Source organism: Octopus bimaculoides, chromosome 8, assembly GCF_001194135.2.
Source record: "Octopus bimaculoides isolate UCB-OBI-ISO-001 chromosome 8, ASM119413v2, whole genome shotgun sequence".
NCBI classification, from domain to species: domain Eukaryota; kingdom Metazoa; phylum Mollusca; class Cephalopoda; order Octopoda; family Octopodidae; genus Octopus; species Octopus bimaculoides.
In genome coordinates, this window is record NC_068988.1 from 1,477,553 (window position 1) to 1,484,170 (window position 6,618).

Consider the following 6,618-nt stretch of genomic DNA (forward strand, 5'->3'; position numbering starts at 1 on the left):
GAAGTATAAGAATATTATGTTTGTGTTTTTTTTTTCATCTCTGCAATGCATAAAGTCGTTATTTAATTAAACAATTATAATTAACCAACCTCAGCCTACGACTGATCAAAATTAAGTTTGAAACCTTTTAGATATTTAAGATTTCCTTTTTGAAGAAATAAAATAAAATTAGAATTAAGAAAAAGAATTATTGATATTAATACAACTGTGGTAAGAAGCTTGCTTCCCAACCAAATGGTTCTGGGTTCAGTCCCACTGCATGGTACCTTGGGCAAGTGTTTTCTGCTATAGCCTCGGACTGACCAAAGCCTTGTGAGTGGATTTGGTAGATGGAAACTGAAAGAAGCCTGTCGTGTGTGCGCGTGTGTGATTGTGTGTGTGTGTGTGTGTGTTTGTCACAGCAGACTTTGACAGCCAGTGTTGGTGTGTTTATGTCCCCATTACTTAGCAGTTTCATAAAAGAGACTGATAGAAAACGTACCGGACTTTACAGAGAGAGATTAGTACTAGGATCGATTCGTTCGACTGAAACTTCAAGGCGATGCCCCAGCATGGCCGCACTCTAATAACTGAAACAAGTAAAAGATAAAAAATAAGATTAATTTGTAATATATCAATTTTATTTCCTTAACTGTATCTGACGGTATATTCGACGTCCCCAATCCCAGCAGCACATATTCAGGAAGAAACAGTTTCGAATGCATCTAAACGCAATTATTAAAGCATTCCGAATATAATACCAGGGAGTAGATTATTCAGACATTTTTTCGAGAAAGCAGGGCATCTCGTACACCATCGAATGTGGTATATCTTATCTGTTAGTTTGGTCTGTTTCCTCATTTCACGAAGATTCATACATGGCCATTAAAGGGAAATAACTCTATGACCATCGGAGTTAATTTGCTCTCAATTTATTTTAAATGTTTCACTTCATCGATTCTTGTAAGAAAATCGCACCAACTTCGTTTATTCTTTTCGTCGATGATTTTCCTCAAACTTTTAACGTGGTTATCTCTCCTTTATTACTTTTCATAAGCGCTTCTTGGGAATGTACCATTCCATTAAAATCCTTACATTTTAGTAATTAGGTGGTCGGTGGGGTAGCTTCCGAATTTATATTCACTCAACGAATTTTACTAAAGATTTGAAAACTATTTCAACTCACAGCATTGAAACCGTGGTAATTCTTTGAGACTAAATTCTTCCTTATGCCATGGGGCAGAAAACAGGTCATTATTGCAGTTCTCTTTAAATAACTTCTTGGAAATGCCATTCATATATATTTTTACACATTTCCTAGAAAATCAGTGAGATGTTTTACTCATCTATATTTTATAATTCATGTCACATCCATAGTTATTAAATCTGTGTCTGGTCATTATATAAATAGATACATAGATAGATATAGCTATAGTTGGGTCCAAGTTTTTAGACTTTTGTTACTGGACTCATAGGAAACTGGTAAATATAAGTAAAAGAATGGAAATCGATTATGTAACTCCATGTGTAGTATTTTGAGGAGCAAGAGTTCCCATAGCAACATTGTGTATATACACAACAGTGAGGAAACTACATTGAAATTACAAGTTTTCTCCTGTACATTGTTTTGTCTTCGAATAAAAGATGGGCTACAGCAAATATTCTGTTCAATACCACAGATTTGCTTGTCAGTTGTTTGACCTTAACCAGTTGCGCATGTCCCTTGGTGGCCGACCCACTACTTCTGCTCATGATCAGAGATGACCATATGGTCAGCAGAAGTAGTGGGGAAGCATCATAGTCATGTGTTGAGAGGAATTCTTTGAGGTTTGGATAATTCACCTCTGGAAACATGGGTGTTTTGCTCAATATCCTTAAACGAACCTTATTCAGGGACCTTTTGAGTGGGATGGGCTACTCGACCCGAAGAAAATTCTAACTGGGCCCCACCTGCAAGGTCATGCCCTGTTTATCTTGATAGGAGATCATCATGTCATGCACATATGGTTGGTGTACCGTTTTGAGATGGGTAGTCATGATGGGAATACTGGACTTCATATATTTTTACCTCAGTGTCACTTTGATGGCATGCACTGCTCTCTCACTCAATAATAATAATAATAATTTATTTCTGAGTCAGTTGTTGAACTCTTTGTGGAGCTGAAGTGTGACCCAGAAAATCTACTCAGCCACCTGTTATCGTAAACTGGCCCACAGACCTCCTCTCTCTCTCTCTCTCTCTCTCTCTCTCTCCAACATTGCTGCTGCTGCTGCTATAATGGGCCTTACCCCTCACAACTCCCTACCTACCAACCATCACTACCTGGGCTACTCAAACCCATGTTTCTTCTTGTCATCCCTTTTCTCTTTCATATTCCAAGCCCCAAAGTTAATTCTCTGTGTAGTTCATCCTACCCACAACTACAACTCTCTGGAACTTTATTCTTAAATGACTGAAACATCAGCCAAATAGGTTTGGCCAAAATCTAGAATCTCCTCCAAGATAATATTTCCCTTTTAACTAACAAAGATTTTTAATGTTTTCTTAGATTTCTCCGAAAACTCTATCCAATATTCATATATTCCATGGAACATTATTCTGTATCTGTATAAGAAAGGGCTGGTCCCTCTACTGAGCTTATGACATGCTTAGCATTACAAGGGCCAGTAGGTAGAAGATTATCAGGTTGGCTGTGGGGGCACAGCAGAGGCTGTGGCTGAGGAGATGTGAACCCTTGAAAGAGCAGTGCTGCAAAGGAGTAAATGCTAACTAAACACAAACTGGGGCCTGATCAACCCCAGCTGATGATGTGTCCAGGGAAATTCCAGGATGATGTAGAGAAAAACTGACTTCTCTTGAGTCCATAAAATATTTCATCAAATTTTGTGGTAAACAAGAAAGATTTAAAGGAATATTTTGTCCTTTTTTTTCATATTTATTATTTATATTATGGGGGTCCATAAATATTACCTTATCAACAAGGGTAAGGTGCTTTTTTACAATGGAAACAGGTTGAAGCTGCTACTTGCCCCTGGGCCATGAACGAGATATGAAGTAAAGTTAAATTTCAGAGTTGTGGCCCTTGGCTTAGGACAGAATAATGTCTCCACCAATGAGGGAGCTGCATACTGTCACTGGTTGTTAACCTGAACAGTATTGGTCCTTGAAGCTGTTTTGAGTTCATGAAAGGGCAGCAGATATCAAGGGGTAATAATCAGGTGTACTGGGCATTTATAGTTGGTAATTTTCTCTTTTTTTAGAAATATATTTATGCAATAAATAGAGATCTGGTGACAGGTAAGAGCAATGATGTTCACAGGGAAAATTTGTCAACAGGAATGAAGTAGTTGGTCTGCTTCTGATGAATTTCAGGCTGAGAATTACCACGGGTAACGTCTAGAAATCTGTGGCCTAGCAGTGCTACTGAGGGCCACTGGCAGTTCACTTGGAAGTGTTGCCATGTGCTGTTCATTCAAAGGGATTCTTCCATAGCACTTACATAGCCATACCTGCCATTTTGGGTCATCTGGATACCAAAACCTCTCGTGTGTGTATGTATATATATATATATATATATATATATATTGGTGTGTACGTGTTAGTGTGTGTTCTTGTCTTGACATCATTTGATGGTTGTAATTGTGAATCCCCAGTTTCATGCAAATGATGTTGTGCGTTTCCAGCCTTTCATGTCTAACCAAGGGGAAATACTATTTTACTTGGAAACGGGTAAGTGTTGGTGACAGGAAGAGCCTCAACAAATTCCGTTACATATTGCTGGTCACAATACGTTTTGCATTGCTTTAGCTTTTGAACGATGCCATCCTGCTGGCTAAGCGAGCAGACCAAAGTTCCCCCTGAACAGAACATCATTCCGTCAAGGGGTGACCCATTTGCAGCTGAGTGGACTGGTGCAACGTGAAATGAAGGGTTTTGCTCAAGAACACAACGCACAGCTGATCTGAGAATCGAAACCGTGTCCTCGTGATCGTCAGTATACCCTAACAACTAGACCACGCACCTATAAATACGAGTGAGCAAATAAAAGTAGCACTCAATACATTTTAGTTAAACAGTCAAATTTATTAACTGTATGAAACATTTTTGAAGAGTTACTTCCCTTTAAACTATGCATGTCATTACTTGACGATACTGTTTCCTTCTTTCGTATTCTAAGATTGATCTATTTGCCATCTGGAATGTCGTCAGGAGCTCTCAGCCCTCTTCCAGTTGGGCGATGCTAGTGGTAGTTGTTCTACATTAGCAATATTTAGGGGTCTCAGGCAGGTACAAGTGATGACGTTTTCTCTGGGAAACCTTGAGCGTCAATGAGGATAAACTCGATGATTTCCAGGCTGGGAACCACCATGGATAACATCCAGAAATCCCTGGCTTAGCAAGGCTTCTGAAGCACACTGTTTGTTTGCAATAAACTCTATTGACATGGAATGTTGCCAGGTGACACTGCCCCTGAAGCCATGGTGTGACGTGAACCCACACTGCATGCATTTAGTCAGTGTCTGAGCATTGTTGACTCTTGGAGTTGTGTTGAACAGTTGTGGTTGTGTGGGGAATGAATCCAACACTGAGCTAAACGCATTGTAAAGATCACCCCTGCCCCCCATCTTTAACTAAGCAGGGCAAATCATGTTCCTTTGTTTATGATTGTTGCATAAGACGTTATGTGACAAATGAAGCTGAAGAGAGAGAGAGAAGACACCTTCCTCTTCGGTCAAGCTCTCATCAATTTTTTTTGAAAGCTCCACCTTGAATGTAAGGTGAGTGGAGTGAGAGGCAAGTTCTGCCTCCCAGTGAATTTGTGAAAAGATGGGTGACTGTGGCAGAAATGGTTCAGAGTGAATGTCCCTACACTAAACCTGTGCCTGTATATTGGAGAGCAGGAGAGAGGGATCAGAATTTTGGTGGTCAGGGTAGTCGTGGATCTGTGGGGCTCCTTGATTGACCCTAGTTAGAATTTCTCCTTTAATCAGGAGGGTTACATCATTCATGTTATCACTTAGGATCCAGACTGTTATTGCATTTCACTCTCTTTTCCATGTCTTTCTCACCCATCCTTTTTCTGCCTTTGTGATTTCCCTCTCATCTATGTCCCTGTGGCTAATAAAAAGACATTATTGTTGTTATTGTTATTATTATTATTATCATTATTATTATTATTGAGTAAGAGAGCAGCATACACCATCAAAGTGTCACTGGGGTACCAATATATGAGCTGGCAGAATTGTTAGCACGCTGGACGAAATACTTAGCGGTATTTCATCTGCCATTAGGTTCTGAGTTCAAATTCCACCGAGGTCGACTTTGTCTTTCATCCTTTAGGGGTTAATTAAGTAAGTACCAGTTACGCACTGGGGTCGATGTAATCGACTTAATCCCTTTGTTTGTCCTCTCTGTGTGTAGCCCCCTGTGTGCAATAAAGAAATAAATATATGAAGCTCAATATACCCGTCCCAGCAACCTGTCTGATAAGGGTGCACCAGGCACATGCATCACAACCATATGTGTGCGACATGGTGACCTGATATCAAGATAAACAGCACATGACCTTGCAGGTGGGGCCCAGTTAAAATTTTCTTCAGGTCAAGTGGCCTATTCCACTCAAAAGGTCCTTAAATAAGGGTTGTTTAAGGATGATGAATGAAACACCCATGTCTCCACTATTATTATTATTATTATTATTATTATTATTATTATTAAATATTATTATTATTATTATTATTAAATATTATAATTATTATTATTATTATTATTATTATTAAATATTAATATTATTATTATTATTTTTAAATATTAATATTATTATTATTATTATTATTATTATTAAATATTATAATTATTATTATTATTATTATTAAATATTAATATTATTATTATTATTATTATTATTATTATTAAATGTTAATATTATTATTATTATTATTATTATTAAATATTATTATTATTATTAAATATTATTATTATTATTATAAAATATTATTATTATTATTATTATAAAAAATCGTTATTGAAAGACAGCGAGCTGGCAGAAACGTTAGCATGCCAAGCGAAATGCTCAGCAGTATTTTGTGTGTCTTTATGTTCTGAGTTCAAATTTCGCTGAGGTCGACTTTGCCTTTCATCCTTTCAGAGTTGATAAATTAAGTACCAGTTTTGTGAGTTACTTGCTTACCCTACTAGTGCTGGTGCCATGAAATAAAAAAAACCCACTCAATACACCCTTTTAAGGGGTTGGCAGTAAGAAGGACTTCAAGCCATAGAAATCCTGCTAAACCAAACACTGAGACCAACACAGCCCTCAGGTTAGTTGGATCTTGTTGAGCTGCCCAACACATGCCATGAGGATGATATATCATCATCATCATCATCATCATCGTTTAACGTCCGCTTTCCATGCTAGCATGGGTTGGACGATTTGACTGAGGACTGGTGAAACCGGATGGCAACACCAGGCTCCAGTCTAATTTGGCAGAGTTTCTACAGCTGGATGCCCTTCCTAACGCCAACCACTCAGAGAGTGTAGTGGGTGCTTTTACGTGTCACCCGCACGAAAACGGCCACGCTCGAAATGGTGTCTTTTATGTGCCACCCGCACAAGCCAGTCCAGGGGCACTGGCAAC

The 6,618-nt window shown here is 38.4% G+C and overlaps 1 protein-coding gene across 3 annotated transcripts in view; it reads left to right on the forward strand.

Annotated features, from left to right (window-relative positions):
- LOC106872656 (dystrobrevin beta) overlaps nt 1-6,618 on the forward strand; it is a 155,199-nt gene that overhangs the window by 13,834 nt on the left and 134,747 nt on the right. The gene's annotated exons all lie outside the window — the stretch shown is intronic.